The sequence below is a fragment of the Lissotriton helveticus genome, chromosome 4_1, assembly GCF_964261635.1.
Source record: "Lissotriton helveticus chromosome 4_1, aLisHel1.1, whole genome shotgun sequence".
NCBI classification, from domain to species: Eukaryota; Metazoa; Chordata; class Amphibia; order Caudata; family Salamandridae; genus Lissotriton; species Lissotriton helveticus.
In genome coordinates this window covers 1,671,685,653-1,671,702,649 of record NC_136063.1, presented here as the reverse complement: position 1 = coordinate 1,671,702,649, position 16,997 = coordinate 1,671,685,653, and the positions used below count along the sequence as shown (strand labels likewise).

General features: G+C 33.8%; 13 non-coding genes across 13 annotated transcripts; 7 read left to right on the top strand and 6 right to left on the bottom strand.

Annotated features, from left to right (window-relative positions):
- Positions 1 to 1,208: 1,208 nt before the first annotated feature.
- Positions 1,209 to 1,280, top strand: TRNAQ-CUG (transfer RNA glutamine (anticodon CUG)). The gene has a single exon. It is a non-coding gene; the product is annotated as a tRNA-Gln (tRNA).
- Positions 1,281 to 2,104: 824 nt separating this feature from the next.
- TRNAQ-UUG (transfer RNA glutamine (anticodon UUG)) lies at positions 2,105 to 2,176 on the bottom strand. The gene has a single exon. It is a non-coding gene; the product is annotated as a tRNA-Gln (tRNA).
- Positions 2,177 to 3,726: 1,550 nt separating this feature from the next.
- TRNAQ-CUG (transfer RNA glutamine (anticodon CUG)) lies at positions 3,727 to 3,798 on the top strand. The gene has a single exon. It is a non-coding gene; the product is annotated as a tRNA-Gln (tRNA).
- An 824-nt stretch (positions 3,799 to 4,622) lies between these two features.
- TRNAQ-UUG (transfer RNA glutamine (anticodon UUG)) lies at positions 4,623 to 4,694 on the bottom strand. The gene has a single exon. It is a non-coding gene; the product is annotated as a tRNA-Gln (tRNA).
- A 1,550-nt stretch (positions 4,695 to 6,244) lies between these two features.
- TRNAQ-CUG (transfer RNA glutamine (anticodon CUG)) lies at positions 6,245 to 6,316 on the top strand. The gene has a single exon. It is a non-coding gene; the product is annotated as a tRNA-Gln (tRNA).
- Positions 6,317 to 7,140: 824 nt separating this feature from the next.
- Positions 7,141 to 7,212, bottom strand: TRNAQ-UUG (transfer RNA glutamine (anticodon UUG)). Its single transcript has one exon. It is a non-coding gene; the product is annotated as a tRNA-Gln (tRNA).
- Positions 7,213 to 8,762: 1,550 nt separating this feature from the next.
- On the top strand, positions 8,763 to 8,834 carry TRNAQ-CUG (transfer RNA glutamine (anticodon CUG)). Its single transcript has one exon. It is a non-coding gene; the product is annotated as a tRNA-Gln (tRNA).
- Positions 8,835 to 9,658: 824 nt separating this feature from the next.
- On the bottom strand, positions 9,659 to 9,730 carry TRNAQ-UUG (transfer RNA glutamine (anticodon UUG)). The gene has a single exon. It is a non-coding gene; the product is annotated as a tRNA-Gln (tRNA).
- Positions 9,731 to 11,280: 1,550 nt separating this feature from the next.
- TRNAQ-CUG (transfer RNA glutamine (anticodon CUG)) lies at positions 11,281 to 11,352 on the top strand. The gene has a single exon. It is a non-coding gene; the product is annotated as a tRNA-Gln (tRNA).
- Positions 11,353 to 12,178: 826 nt separating this feature from the next.
- On the bottom strand, positions 12,179 to 12,250 carry TRNAQ-UUG (transfer RNA glutamine (anticodon UUG)). The gene has a single exon. It is a non-coding gene; the product is annotated as a tRNA-Gln (tRNA).
- Positions 12,251 to 13,800: 1,550 nt separating this feature from the next.
- On the top strand, positions 13,801 to 13,872 carry TRNAQ-CUG (transfer RNA glutamine (anticodon CUG)). Its single transcript has one exon. It is a non-coding gene; the product is annotated as a tRNA-Gln (tRNA).
- Positions 13,873 to 14,696: 824 nt separating this feature from the next.
- TRNAQ-UUG (transfer RNA glutamine (anticodon UUG)) lies at positions 14,697 to 14,768 on the bottom strand. Its single transcript has one exon. It is a non-coding gene; the product is annotated as a tRNA-Gln (tRNA).
- Positions 14,769 to 16,318: 1,550 nt separating this feature from the next.
- On the top strand, positions 16,319 to 16,390 carry TRNAQ-CUG (transfer RNA glutamine (anticodon CUG)). The gene has a single exon. It is a non-coding gene; the product is annotated as a tRNA-Gln (tRNA).
- Positions 16,391 to 16,997: the final 607 nt, after the last annotated feature.

The following is a 16,997-nucleotide window of genomic DNA, read 5'->3' as shown; positions in this document are numbered from 1 at the left end:
CAGTGGGACTTATCTAAACTTTACGATTTTCTTTTCCATTCAGTTCTTAGAATTATTAATTGGAAAAACATCTCATTTACTTGTAAACTTGTACATATCCACTTTACACGTATGTATCTCCCTATATCTTGCTATATGTCTCTGTATATTTATAGGACAACATAAACACATACATTATAAAAATGCATATAATTAGTAGAGGTGAAAATAATGAAAAGTTGTTGCCTCTCCACATTTGAAACATGAGCTTCTTCTCCTTACTCTTCTATATGTCATGAAATTGAGATAGTCACTTTTTACTCAATTTTGATCTAACAATATAGTTGATTTATACAAAGCATATCATATGATTTGTGAATAATCTTAAAAGAAAAAATTAGATCAGTACCTGTGAGGCCTCCAAGCAAAAGCTTATGTTTCACGATTGCAGATCGACTGTTGAAAATCAGCATGAAAAACGTTTTATTTCACAATTTCCATACTAATATACAAAAAACATTTGTACTATCTGAATGATACCGTCATTGTGGTTCTCTAGGTTTGATTTAAGAACACTTCTCTTTCAAAATGTGCTAAATTCGCCTTATCAATAGCGCAGAAAGCTTCAAAAAGGGATGCTGGGAATCAGGCCTCTGAAATGCATTTCAGAAAAACAGGATAGGATTTCTTAATGTCACACTATTTTGTGTAGGAATGTGATGTAAACGTATTATAATGTTTGTATTTCTGTAACTTGTTCAAGCTGATGGACGTTTTGAAAGGAATCAATAATTGTCTCTTTCAACCTACTGGTGTTGGATTTGAGCTATCAATAAACAAAGGTGACAGAAATAGAAAAGGTCAAGAGTAATAAAATAGTACCCCCAAGATTTGGACTGGTACCTTTGCATGCAAAGTCCAACGTGCCAATCATTGCTCTTTGGCGCAGCCCATGTGAGAGACAAAGAAATGGGTGTATTAGTTTGGAAATGTAAAATGTTTTAATATGTTACAGTCAAAGATGATCATTATGATATAACTTGCCTATCCTGATAAACGTTTGCATATTTAACACTGTTAAGGAGAATGTATCTGAACAGAATCAAATCACATTATAGCTCTTTACACTATGAGCATTCAACAGAGATATCGTTTCATCAATGTAAGAAATGCCCCCGCACTAATGCGCTCTCTTTTGTCTCAATGGAAAAATGACTCATGTATGGGAGGGTTCCATGGTGTAATGGTTAGCACTCTGGACTCTGAATCCAGCGATCCGAGTTCAAATCTCGGTGGGACCTGCTTGAATTATGAGATTTACTATTTCACCCATTTCTTAGAATTTGGTCTTGGAAAAACATAACGTCAATGTTTTATACTGATACTTATCAACGTATAAGTATGCATCTATGTATACATAGCTATATCCGTCTAGATAGCGATAAGACTATATAAAGAAATCAATTATTCATAAACATATGTATTGAAGCTGAAAACTAAAAACTGTTGTTTCCCATCCACAATTTAAACGTTAGGTTCATTTCCTCTCTCATCTACATGACCAGTAATGAGATAGTTAATTTTTGCTGATTTCTTATATGACAACATGCTTGACTTACACAGTGCATTTAATTGTGAATTTCTTTGAAAGAGAAATTCAGATTATTACCTTTGACACGTCTTTCGAAAGATTTTACTTTATGGTTATTGATTTACTTTAGAAAATCAGAGTGTAAATATATGTGTGTCTGAATTTCACGATTGTTATTCAAAACGTCATATCTTCTGTCCCCATAATACACAATTTGATTCCTCAAGTTTTGTTTTAATGAAGGATTTCCAATTAAAAAGTTCCATCTTCCCCTTATCAATAACAGTAAGATTTAAGAAAGTAATATCTTGCATCAGCCCCCTGTGATGAGTTTGAGAAAACAGTCAGCTCGCAAAATGTCTCATTATTTTGAGCCATTTAATTTCCATGTTTTCTAAAAGTTCTATCATTTGCTCACATCGAATAGACTTTCAGAATACAATCAATAAATTAATGTTTCACTCTACCCGTGTTAGATTTGTGATATTTATGAATACACTTGACAGAAAAAGATTTGATCAACAGTCATGAAAGTGGTCCCACCGAGATTTGAACTCGGATCCTTGGATTCAAAGTCCAAAGTGCTAACCATTACACCATGGAACCTCCCATGTGACAAGGGAGCAAATTGCTGCAGCAATGTGAACATTTCAACGTTTTTAATGTTCTACAGTCAAAGACCAACAGAATGTTATTACTTTTCTATTCTGTTCAACTTTTGCATATTGAACTATGTTAGGGAAGGATGTTGCCCAGAGGACTCAAGTAACGCTATCACTCTGTTGAACAGTACTTTTTATGTGAGATACGATTTTGCAATAAAATATAAGATTCCCCCGTGAATGCAATCTCTTCTCTCAAAATGAAAAGCTCAACCTGGTACAGGTGGTTTGATGGTATCATGCTTAGCACTCTAGACTCTGAAAACCGGGATCTGAGTACAAATCACAGTGGGACTTATCTAAACTTTACGATTTTCTTTTCCATTCAGTTCTTAGAATTATTAATTGGAAAAACATCTCATTTACTTGTAAACTTGTACATATCCACTTTACACGTATGTATCTCCCTATATCTTGCTATATGTCTCTGTATATTTATAGGACAACATAAACACATACATTATAAAAATGCATATAATTAGTAGAGGTGAAAATAATGAAAAGTTGTTGCCTCTCCACATTTGAAACATGAGCTTCTTCTCCTTACTCTTCTATATGTCATGAAATTGAGATAGTCACTTTTTACTCAATTTTGATCTAACAATATAGTTGATTTATACAAAGCATATCATATGATTTGTGAATAATCTTAAAAGAAAAAATTAGATCAGTACCTGTGAGGCCTCCAAGCAAAAGCTTATGTTTCACGATTGCAGATCGACTGTTGAAAATCAGCATGAAAAACGTTTTATTTCACAATTTCCATACTAATATACAAAAAACATTTGTACTATCTGAATGATACCGTCATTGAGGTTCTCTAGGTTTGATTTAAGAACACTTCTCTTTCAAAATGTGCTAAATTCGCCTTATCAATAGCGCAGAAAGCTTCAAAAAGGGATGCTGGGAATCAGGCCTCTGAAATGCATTTCAGAAAAACAGGATAGGATTTCTTAATGTCACACTATTTTGTGTAGGAATGTGATGTAAACGTATTATAATGTTTGTATTTCTGTAACTTGTTCAAGCTGATGGACGTTTTGAAAGGAATCAATAATTGTCTCTTTCAACCTACTGGTGTTGGATTTGAGCTATCAATAAACAAAGGTGACAGAAATAGAAAAGGTCAAGAGTAATAAAATAGTACCCCCAAGATTTGGACTGGTACCTTTGCATGCAAAGTCCAACGTGCCAATCATTGCTCTTTGGCGCAGCCCATGTGAGAGACAAAGAAATGGGTGTATTAGTTTGGAAATGTAAAATGTTTTAATATGTTACAGTCAAAGATGATCATTATGATATAACTTGCCTATCCTGATAAACGTTTGCATATTTAACACTGTTAAGGAGAATGTATCTGAACAGAATCAAATCACATTATAGCTCTTTACACTATGAGCATTCAACAGAGATATCGTTTCATCAATGTAAGAAATGCCCCCGCACTAATGCGCTCTCTTTTGTCTCAATGGAAAAATGACTCATGTATGGGAGGGTTCCATGGTGTAATGGTTAGCACTCTGGACTCTGAATCCAGCGATCCGAGTTCAAATCTCGGTGGGACCTGCTTGAATTATGAGATTTACTATTTCACCCATTTCTTAGAATTTGGTCTTGGAAAAACATAACGTCAATGTTTTATACTGATACTTATCAACGTATAAGTATGCATCTATGTATACATAGCTATATCCGTCTAGATAGCGATAAGACTATATAAAGAAATCAATTATTCATAAACATATGTATTGAAGCTGAAAACTAAAAACTGTTGTTTCCCATCCACAATTTAAACGTTAGGTTCATTTCCTCTCTCATCTATATGACCAGTAATGAGATAGTTAATTTTTGCTGATTTCTTATATGACAACATGCTTGACTTACACAGTGCATTTAATTGTGAATTTCTTTGAAAGAGAAATTCAGATTATTACCTTTGACACGTCTTTCGAAAGATTTTACTTTATGGTTATGGATTTACTTTAGAAAATCAGAGTGTAAATATATGTGTGTCTGAATTTCACGATTGTTATTCAAAACGTCATATCTTCTGTCCCCATAATACACAATTTGATTCCTCAAGTTTTGTTTTAATGAAGGATTTCCAATTAAAAAGTTCCATCTTCCCCTTATCAATAACAGTAAGATTTAAGAAAGTAATATCTTGCATCAGCCCCCTGTGATGAGTTTGAGAAAACAGTCAGCTCGCAAAATGTCTCATTATTTTGAGCCATTTAATTTCCATGTTTTCTAAAAGTTCTATCATTTGCTCACATCGAATAGACTTTCAGAATACAATCAATAAATTAATGTTTCACTCTACCCGTGTTAGATTTGTGATATTTATGAATACACTTGACAGAAAAAGATTTGATCAACAGTCATGAAAGTGGTCCCACCGAGATTTGAACTCGGATCCTTGGATTCAAAGTCCAAAGTGCTAACCATTACACCATGGAACCTCCCATGTGACAAGGGAGCAAATTGCTGCAGCAATGTGAACATTTCAAAGTTTTTAATGTTCTACAGTCAAAGACCAACAGAATGTTATTACTTTTCTATTCTGTTCAACTTTTGCATATTGAACTATGTTAGGGAAGGATGTTGCCCAGAGGACTCAAGTAACGCTATCACTCTGTTGAACAGTACTTTTTATGTGAGATACGATTTTGCAATAAAATATAAGATTCCCCCGTGAATGCAATCTCTTCTCTCAAAATGAAAAGCTCAACCTGGTACAGGTGGTTTGATGGTATCATGCTTAGCACTCTAGACTCTGAAAACCGGGATCTGAGTACAAATCACAGTGGGACTTATCTAAACTTTACGATTTTCTTTTCCATTCAGTTCTTAGAATTATTAATTGGAAAAACATCTCATTTACTTGTAAACTTGTACATATCCACTTTACACGTATGTATCTCCCTATATCTTGCTATATGTCTCTGTATATTTATAGGACAACATAAACACATACATTATAAAAATGCATATAATTAGTAGAGGTGAAAATAATGAAAAGTTGTTGCCTCTCCACATTTGAAACATGAGCTTCTTCTCCTTACTCTTCTATATGTCATGAAATTGAGATAGTCACTTTTTACTCAATTTTGATCTAACAATATAGTTGATTTATACAAAGCATATCATATGATTTGTGAATAATCTTAAAAGAGAAAATTAGATCAGTACCTGTGAGGCCTCCAAGCAAAAGCTTATGTTTCACGATTGCAGATCGACTGTTGAAAATCAGCATGAAAAACGTTTTATTTCACAATTTCCATACTAATATACAAAAAACATTTGTACTATCTGAATGATACCGTCATTGTGGTTCTCTAGGTTTGATTTAAGAACACTTCTCTTTCAAAATGTGCTAAATTCGCCTTATCAATAGCGCAGAAAGCTTCAAAAAGGGATGCTGGGAATCAGGCCTCTGAAATGCATTTCAGAAAAACAGGATAGGATTTCTTAATGTCACACTATTTTGTGTAGGAATGTGATGTAAACGTATTATAATGTTTGTATTTCTGTAACTTGTTCAAGCTGATGGACGTTTTGAAAGGAATCAATAATTGTCTCTTTCAACCTACTGGTGTTGGATTTGAGCTATCAATAAACAAAGGTGACAGAAATAGAAAAGGTCAAGAGTAATAAAATAGTACCCCCAAGATTTGGACTGGTACCTTTGCATGCAAAGTCCAACGTGCCAATCATTGCTCTTTGGCGCAGCCCATGTGAGAGACAAAGAAATGGGTGTATTAGTTTGGAAATGTAAAATGTTTGAATATGTTACAGTCAAAGATGATCATTATGATATAACTTGCCTATCCTGATAAACGTTTGCATATTTAACACTGTTAAGGAGAATGTATCTGAACAGAATCAAATCACATTATAGCTCTTTACACTATGAGCATTCAACAGAGATATCGTTTCATCAATGTAAGAAATGCCCCCGCACTAATGCGCTCTCTTTTGTCTCAATGGAAAAATGACTCATGTATGGGAGGGTTCCATGGTGTAATGGTTAGCACTCTGGACTCTGAATCCAGCGATCCGAGTTCAAATCTCGGTGGGACCTGCTTGAATTATGAGATTTACTATTTCACCCATTTCTTAGAATTTGGTCTTGGAAAAACATAACGTCAATGTTTTATACTGATACTTATCAACGTATAAGTATGCATCTATGTATACATAGCTATATCCGTCTAGATAGCGATAAGACTATATAAAGAAATCAATTATTCATAAACATATGTATTGAAGCTGAAAACTAAAAACTGTTGTTTCCCATCCACAATTTAAACGTTAGGTTCATTTCCTCTCTCATCTATATGACCAGTAATGAGATAGTTAATTTTTGCTGATTTCTTATATGACAACATGCTTGACTTACACAGTGCATTTAATTGTGAATTTCTTTGAAAGAGAAATTCAGATTATTACCTTTGACACGTCTTTCGAAAGATTTTACTTTATGGTTATGGATTTACTTTAGAAAATCAGAGTGTAAATATATGTGTGTCTGAATTTCACGATTGTTATTCAAAACGTCATATCTTCTGTCCCCATAATACACAATTTGATTCCTCAAGTTTTGTTTTAATGAAGGATTTCCAATTAAAAAGTTCCATCTTCCCCTTATCAATAACAGTAAGATTTAAGAAAGTAATATCTTGCATCAGCCCCCTGTGATGAGTTTGAGAAAACAGTCAGCTCGCAAAATGTCTCATTATTTTGAGCCATTTAATTTCCATGTTTTCTAAAAGTTCTATCATTTGCTCACATCGAATAGACTTTCAGAATACAATCAATAAATTAATGTTTCACTCTACCCGTGTTAGATTTGTGATATTTATGAATACACTTGACAGAAAAAGATTTGATCAACAGTCATGAAAGTGGTCCCACCGAGATTTGAACTCGGATCCTTGGATTCAAAGTCCAAAGTGCTAACCATTACACCATGGAACCTCCCATGTGACAAGGGAGCAAATTGCTGCAGCAATGTGAACATTTCAAAGTTTTTAATGTTCTACAATCAAAGACCAACAGAATGTTATTACTTTTCTATTCTGTTCAACTTTTGCATATTGAACTATGTTAGGGAAGGATGTTGCCCAGAGGACTCAAGTAACGCTATCACTCTGTTGAACAGTACTTTTTATGTGAGATACGATTTTGCAATAAAATATAAGATTCCCCCGTGAATGCAATCTCTTCTCTCAAAATGAAAAGCTCAACCTGGTACAGGTGGTTTGATGGTATCATGCTTAGCACTCTAGACTCTGAAAACCGGGATCTGAGTACAAATCACAGTGGGACTTATCTAAACTTTACGATTTTCTTTTCCATTCAGTTCTTAGAATTATTAATTGGAAAAACATCTCATTTACTTGTAAACTTGTACATATCCACTTTACACGTATGTATCTCCCTATATCTTGCTATATGTCTCTGTATATTTATAGGACAACATAAACACATACATTATAAAAATGCATATAATTAGTAGAGGTGAAAATAATGAAAAGTTGTTGCCTCTCCACATTTGAAACATGAGCTTCTTCTCCTTACTCTTCTATATGTCATGAAATTGAGATAGTCACTTTTTACTCAATTTTGATCTAACAATATAGTTGATTTATACAAAGCATATCATATGATTTGTGAATAATCTTAAAAGAAAAAATTAGATCAGTACCTGTGAGGCCTCCAAGCAAAAGCTTATGTTTCACGATTGCAGATCGACTGTTGAAAATCAGCATGAAAAACGTTTTATTTCACAATTTCCATACTAATATACAAAAAACATTTGTACTATCTGAATGATACCGTCATTGTGGTTCTCTAGGTTTGATTTAAGAACACTTCTCTTTCAAAATGTGCTAAATTCGCCTTATCAATAGCGCAGAAAGCTTCAAAAAGGGATGCTGGGAATCAGGCCTCTGAAATGCATTTCAGAAAAACAGGATAGGATTTCTTAATGTCACACTATTTTGTGTAGGAATGTGATGTAAACGTATTATAATGTTTGTATTTCTGGTACTTGTTCAAGCTGATGGACGTTTTGAAAGGAATCAATAATTGTCTCTTTCAACCTACTGGTGTTGGATTTGAGCTATCAATAAACAAAGGTGACAGAAATAGAAAAGGTCAAGAGTAATAAAATAGTACCCCCAAGATTTGGACTGGTACCTTTGCATGCAAAGTCCAACGTGCCAATCATTGCTCTTTGGCGCAGCCCATGTGAGAGACAAAGAAATGGGTGTATTAGTTTGGAAATGTAAAATGTTTTAATATGTTACAGTCAAAGATGATCATTATGATATAACTTGCCTATCCTGATAAACGTTTGCATATTTAACACTGTTAAGGAGAATGTATCTGAACAGAATCAAATCACATTATAGCTCTTTACACTATGAGCATTCAACAGAGATATCGTTTCATCAATGTAAGAAATGCCCCCGCACTAATGCGCTCTCTTTTGTCTCAATGGAAAAATTACTCATGTATGGGAGGGTTCCATGGTGTAATGGTTAGCACTCTGGACTCTGAATCCAGCGATCCGAGTTCAAATCTCGGTGGGACCTGCTTGAATTATGAGATTTACTATTTCACCCATTTCTTAGAATTTGGTCTTGGAAAAACATAACGTCAATGTTTTATACTGATACTTATCAACGTATAAGTATGCATCTATGTATACATAGCTATATCCATCTAGATAGCGATAAGACTATATAAAGAAATCAATTATTCATAAACATATGTATTGAAGCTGAAAACTAAAAACTGTTGTTTCCCATCCACAATTTAAACGTTAGGTTCATTTCCTCTCTCATCTATATGACCAGTAATGAGATAGTTAATTTTTGCTGATTTCTTATATGACAACATGCTTGACTTACACAGTGCATTTAATTGTGAATTTCTTTGAAAGAGAAATTCAGATTATTACCTTTGACACGTCTTTCGAAAGATTTTACTTTATGGTTATGGATTTACTTTAGAAAATCAGAGTGTAAATATATGTGTGTCTGAATTTCACGATTGTTATTCAAAACGTCATATCTTCTGTCCCCATAATACACAATTTGATTCCTCAAGTTTTGTTTTAATGAAGGATTTCCAATTAAAAAGTTCCATCTTCCCCTTATCAATAACAGTAAGATTTAAGAAAGTAATATCTTGCATCAGCCCCCTGTGATGAGTTTGAGAAAACAGTCAGCTCGCAAAATGTCTCATTATTTTGAGCCATTTAATTTCCATGTTTTCTAAAAGTTCTATCATTTGCTCACATCGAATAGACTTTCAGAATACAATCAATAAATTAATGTTTCACTCTACCCGTGTTAGATTTGTGATATTTATGAATACACTTGACAGAAAAAGATTTGATCAACAGTCATGAAAGTGGTCCCACCGAGATTTGAACTCGGATCCTTGGATTCAAAGTCCAAAGTGCTAACCATTACACCATGGAACCTCCCATGTGACAAGGGAGCAAATTGCTGCAGCAATGTGAACATTTCAAAGTTTTTAATGTTCTACAGTCAAAGACCAACAGAATGTTATTACTTTTCTATTCTGTTCAACTTTTGCATATTGAACTATGTTAGGGAAGGATGTTGCCCAGAGGACTCAAGTAACGCTATCACTCTGTTGAACAGTACTTTTTATGTGAGATACGATTTTGCAATAAAATATAAGATTCCCCCGTGAATGCAATCTCTTCTCTCAAAATGAAAAGCTCAACCTGGTACAGGTGGTTTGATGGTATCATGCTTAGCACTCTAGACTCTGAAAACCGGGATCTGAGTACAAATCACAGTGGGACTTATCTAAACTTTACGATTTTCTTTTTCCATTCAGTTCTTAGAATTATTAATTGGAAAAACATCTCATTTACTTATAAACTTGTACATATCCACTTTACACGTATGTATCTCCCTATATCTTGCTATATGTCTCTGTATATTTATAGGACAACATAAACACATACATTATAAAAATGCATATAATTAGTAGAGGTGAAAATAATGAAAAGTTGTTGCTTCTCCACATTTGAAACATGAGCTTCTTCTCCTTACTCTTCTATATGTCATGAAATTGAGATAGTCACTTTTTACTCAATTTTGATCTAACAATATAGTTGATTTATACAAAGCATATCATATGATTTGTGAATAATCTTAAAAGAGAAAATTAGATCAGTACCTGTGAGGCCTCCAAGCAAAAGCTTATGTTTCACGATTGCAGATCGACTGTTGAAAATCAGCATGAAAAACGTTTTATTTCACAATTTCCATACTAATATACAAAAACATTTGTACTATCTGAATGATACCGTCATTGTGGTTCTCTAGGTTTGATTTAAGAACACTTCTCTTTCAAAATGTGCTAAATTCGCCTTATCAATAGCGCAGAAAGCTTCAAAAAGGGATGCTGGGAATCAGGCCTCTGAAATGCATTTCAGAAAAACAGGATAGGATTTCTTAATGTCACACTATTTTGTGTAGGAATGTGATGTAAACGTATTATAATGTTTGTATTTCTGGTACTTGTTCAAGCTGATGGACGTTTTGAAAGGAATCAATAATTGTCTCTTTCAACCTACTGGTGTTGGATTTGAGCTATCAATAAACAAAGGTGACAGAAATAGAAAAGGTCAAGAGTAATAAAATAGTACCCCCAAGATTTGGACTGGTACCTTTGCATGCAAAGTCCAACGTGCCAATCATTGCTCTTTGGCGCAGCCCATGTGAGAGACAAAGAAATGGGTGTATTAGTTTGGAAATGTAAAATGTTTTAATATGTTACAGTCAAAGATGATCATTATGATATAACTTGCCTATCCTGATAAACGTTTGCATATTTAACACTGTTAAGGAGAATGTATCTGAACAGAATCAAATCACATTATAGCTCTTTACACTATGAGCATTCAACAGAGATATCGTTTCATCAATGTAAGAAATGCCCCCGCACTAATGCGCTCTCTTTTGTCTCAATGGAAAAATGACTCATGTATGGGAGGGTTCCATGGTGTAATGGTTAGCACTCTGGACTCTGAATCCAGCGATCCGAGTTCAAATCTTGGTGGGACCTGCTTGAATTATGAGATTTACTATTTCACCCATTTCTTAGAATTTGGTCTTGGAAAAACATAACGTCAATGTTTTATACTGATACTTATCAACGTATAAGTATGCATCTATGTATACATAGCTATATCCGTCTAGATAGCGATAAGACTATATAAAGAAATCAATTATTCATAAACATATGTATTGAAGCTGAAAACTAAAAACTGTTGTTTCCCATCCACAATTTAAACGTTAGGTTCATTTCCTCTCTCATCTATATGACCAGTAATGAGATAGTTAATTTTTGCTGATTTCTTATATGACAACATGCTTGACTTACACAGTGCATTTAATTGTGAATTTCTTTGAAAGAGAAATTCAGATTATTACCTTTGACACGTCTTTCGAAAGATTTTACTTCATGGTTATGGATTTACTTTAGAAAATCAGAGTGTAAATAAATGTGTGTCTGAATTTCACGATTGTTATTCAAAACGTCATATCTTCTGTCCCCATAATACACAATTTGATTCCTCAAGTTTTGTTTTAATGAAGGATTTCCAATTAAAAAGTTCCATCTTCCCCTTATCAATAACAGTAAGATTTAAGAAAGTAATATCTTGCATCAGCCCCCTGTGATGAGTTTGAGAAAACAGAGTCAGCTCGCAAAATGTCTCATTATTTTGAGCCATTTAATTTCCATGTTTTCTAAAAGTTCTATCATTTGCTCACATCGAATAGACTTTCAGAATACAATCAATAAATTAATGTTTCACTCTACCCGTGTTAGATTTGTGATATTTATGAATACACTTGACAGAAAAAGATTTGATCAACAGTCATGAAAGTGGTCCCACCGAGATTTGAACTCAGATCCTTGGATTCAAAGTCCAAAGTGCTAACCATTACACCATGGAACCTCCCATGAGACAAGGGAGCAAATTGCTGCAGCAATGTGAACATTTCAAAGTTTTTAATGTTCTACAGTCAAAGACCAACAGAATGTTATTACTTTTCTATTCTGTTCAATTTTTGCATATTGAACTATGTTAGGGAAGGATGTTGCCCAGAGGACTCAAGTAACGCTATCACTCTGTTGAACAGTACTTTTTATGTGAGATACGATTTTGCAATAAAATATAAGATTCCCCCGTGAATGCAATCTCTTCTCTCAAAATGAAAAGCTCAACCTGGTACAGGTGGTTTGATGGTATCATGCTTAGCACTCTAGACTCTGAAAACCGGGATCTGAGTACAAATCACAGTGGGACTTATCTAAACTTTACGATTTTCTTTTCCATTCAGTTCTTAGAATTATTAATTGGAAAAACATCTCATTTACTTGTAAACTTGTACATATCCACTTTACACGTATGTATCTCCCTATATCTTGCTATATGTCTCTGTATATTTATAGGACAACATAAACACATACATTATAAAAATGCATATAATTAGTAGAGGTGAAAATAATGAAAAGTTGTTGCCTCTCCACATTTGAAACATGAGCTTCTTCTCCTTACTCTTCTATATGTCATGAAATTGAGATAGTCACTTTTTACTCAATTTTGATCTAACAATATAGTTGATTTATACAAAGCATATCATATGATTTGTGAATAATCTTAAAAGAAAAAATTAGATCAGTACCTGTGAGGCCTCCAAGCAAAAGCTTATGTTTCACGATTGCAGATCGACTGTTGAAAATCAGCATGAAAAACGTTTTATTTCACAATTTCCATACTAATATACAAAAAACATTTGTACTATCTGAATGATACCGTCATTGTGGTTCTCTAGGTTTGATTTAAGAACACTTCTCTTTCAAAATGTGCTAAATTCGCCTTATCAATAGCGCAGAAAGCTTCAAAAAGGGATGCTGGGAATCAGGCCTCTGAAATGCATTTCAGAAAAACAGGATAGGATTTCTTAATGTCACACTATTTTGTGTAGGAATGTGATGTAAACGTATTATAATGTTTGTATTTCTGTAACTTGTTCAAGCTGATGGACGTTTTGAAAGGAATCAATAATTGTCTCTTTCAACCTACTGGTGTTGGATTTGAGCTATCAATAAACAAAGGTGACAGAAATAGAAAAGGTCAAGAGTAATAAAATAGTACCCCCAAGATTTGGACTGGTACCTTTGCATGCAAAGTCCAACGTGCCAATCATTGCTCTTTGGCGCAGCCCATGTGAGAGACAAAGAAATGGGTGTATTAGTTTGGAAATGTAAAATGTTTTAATATGTTACAGTCAAAGATGATCATTATGATATAACTTGCCTATCCTGATAAACGTTTGCATATTTAACACTGTTAAGGAGAATGTATCTGAACAGAATCAAATCACATTATAGCTCTTTACACTATGAGCATTCAACAGAGATATCGTTTCATCAATGTAAGAAATGCCCCCGCACTAATGCGCTCTCTTTTGTCTCAATGGAAAAATGACTCATGTATGGGAGGGTTCCATGGTGTAATGGTTAGCACTCTGGACTCTGAATCCAGCGATCCGAGTTCAAATCTCGGTGGGACCTGCTTGAATTATGAGATTTACTATTTCACCCATTTCTTAGAATTTGGTCTTGGAAAAACATAACGTCAATGTTTTATACTGATACTTATCAACGTATAAGTATGCATCTATGTATACATAGCTATATCCATCTAGATAGCGATAAGACTATATAAAGAAATCAATTATTCATAAACATATGTATTGAAGCTGAAAACTAAAAACTGTTGTTTCCCATCCACAATTTAAACGTTAGGTTCATTTCCTCTCTCATCTATATGACCAGTAATGAGATAGTTAATTTTTGCTGATTTCTTATATGACAACATGCTTGACTTACACAGTGCATTTAATTGTGAATTTCTTTGAAAGAGAAATTCAGATTATTACCTTTGACACGTCTTTCGAAAGATTTTACTTTATGGTTATGGATTTACTTTAGAAAATCAGAGTGTAAATATATGTGTGTCTGAATTTCACGATTGTTATTCAAAACGTCATATCTTCTGTCCCCATAATACACAATTTGATTCCTCAAGTTTTGTTTTAATGAAGGATTTCCAATTAAAAAGTTCCATCTTCCCCTTATCAATAACAGTAAGATTTAAGAAAGTAATATCTTGCATCAGCCCCCTGTGATGAGTTTGAGAAAACAGTCAGCTCGCAAAATGTCTCATTATTTTGAGCCATTTAATTTCCATGTTTTCTAAAAGTTCTATCATTTGCTCACATCGAATAGACTTTCAGAATACAATCAATAAATTAATGTTTCACTCTACCCGTGTTAGATTTGTGATATTTATGAATACACTTGACAGAAAAAGATTTGATCAACAGTCATGAAAGTGGTCCCACCGAGATTTGAACTCGGATCCTTGGATTCAAAGTCCAAAGTGCTAACCATTACACCATGGAACCTCCCATGTGACAAGGGAGCAAATTGCTGCAGCAATGTGAACATTTCAAAGTTTTTAATGTTCTACAGTCAAAGACCAACAGAATGTTATTACTTTTCTATTCTGTTCAACTTTTGCATATTGAACTATGTTAGGGAAGGATGTTGCCCAGAGGACTCAAGTAACGCTATCACTCTGTTGAACAGTACTTTTTATGTGAGATACGATTTTGCAATAAAATATAAGATTCCCCCGTGAATGCAATCTCTTCTCTCAAAATGAAAAGCTCAACCTGGTACAGGTGGTTTGATGGTATCATGCTTAGCACTCTAGACTCTGAAAACCGGGATCTGAGTACAAATCACAGTGGGACTTATCTAAACTTTACGATTTTCTTTTCCATTCAGTTCTTAGAATTATTAATTGGAAAAACATCTCATTTACTTGTAAACTTGTACATATCCACTTTACACGTATGTATCTCCCTATATCTTGCTATATGTCTCTGTATATTTATAGGACAACATAAACACATACATTATAAAAATGCATATAATTAGTAGAGGTGAAAATAATGAAAAGTTGTTGCCTCTCCACATTTGAAACATGAGCTTCTTCTCCTTACTCTTCTATATGTCATGAAATTGAGATAGTCACTTTTTACTCAATTTTGATCTAACAATATAGTTGATTTATACAAAGCATATCATATGATTTGTGAATAATCTTAAAAGAAAAAATTAGATCAGTACCTGTGAGGCCTCCAAGCAAAAGCTTATGTTTCACGATTGCAGATCGACTGTTGAAAATCAGCATGAAAAACGTTTTATTTCACAATTTCCATACTAATATACAAAAAACATTTGTACTATCTGAATGATACCGTCATTGTGGTTCTCTAGGTTTGATTTAAGAACACTTCTCTTTCAAAATGTGCTAAATTCGCCTTATCAATAGCGCAGAAAGCTTCAAAAAGGGATGCTGGGAATCAGGCCTCTGAAATGCATTTCAGAAAAACAGGATAGGATTTCTTAATGTCACACTATTTTGTGTAGGAATGTGATGTAAACGTATTATAATGTTTGTATTTCTGGTACTTGTTCAAGCTGATGGACGTTTTGAAAGGAATCAATAATTGTCTCTTTCAACCTACTGGTGTTGGATTTGAGCTATCAATAAACAAAGGTGACAGAAATAGAAAAGGTCAAGAGTAATAAAATAGTACCCCCAAGATTTGGACTGGTACCTTTGCATGCAAAGTCCAACGTGCCAATCATTGCTCTTTGGCGCAGCCCATGTGAGAGACAAAGAAATGGGTGTATTAGTTTGGAAATGTAAAATGTTTTAATATGTTACAGTCAAAGATGATCATTATGATATAACTTGCCTATCCTGATAAACGTTTGCATATTTAACACTGTTAAGGAGAATGTATCTGAACAGAATCAAATCACATTATAGCTCTTTACACTATGAGCATTCAACAGAGATATCGTTTCATCAATGTAAGAAATGCCCCCGCACTAATGCGCTCTCTTTTGTCTCAATGGAAAAATGACTCATGTATGGGAGGGTTCCATGGTGTAATGGTTAGCACTCTGGACTCTGAATCCAGCGATCCGAGTTCAAATCTCGGTGGGACCTGCTTGAATTATGAGATTTACTATTTCACCCATTTCTTAGAATTTGGTCTTGGAAAAACATAACGTCAATGTTTTATACTGATACTTATCAACGTATAAGTATGCATCTATGTATACATAGCTATATCCATCTAGATAGCGATAAGACTATATAAAGAAATCAATTATTCATAAACATATGTATTGAAGCTGAAAACTAAAAACTGTTGTTTCCCATCCACAATTTAAACGTTAGGTTCATTTCCTCTCTCATCTATATGACCAGTAATGAGATAGTTAATTTTTGCTGATTTCTTATATGACAACATGCTTGACTTACACAGTGCATTTAATTGTGAATTTCTTTGAAAGAGAAATTCAGATTATTACCTTTGACACGTCTTTCGAAAGATTTTACTTTATGGTTATGGATTTACTTTAGAAAATCAGAGTGTAAATATATGTGTGTCTGAATTTCACGATTGTTATTCAAAACGTCATATCTTCTGTCCCCATAATACACAATTTGATTCCTCAAGTTTTGTTTTAATGAAGGATTTCCAATTAAAAAGTTCCATCTTCCCCTTATCAATAACAGTAAGATTTAAGAAAGTAATATCTTGCATCAG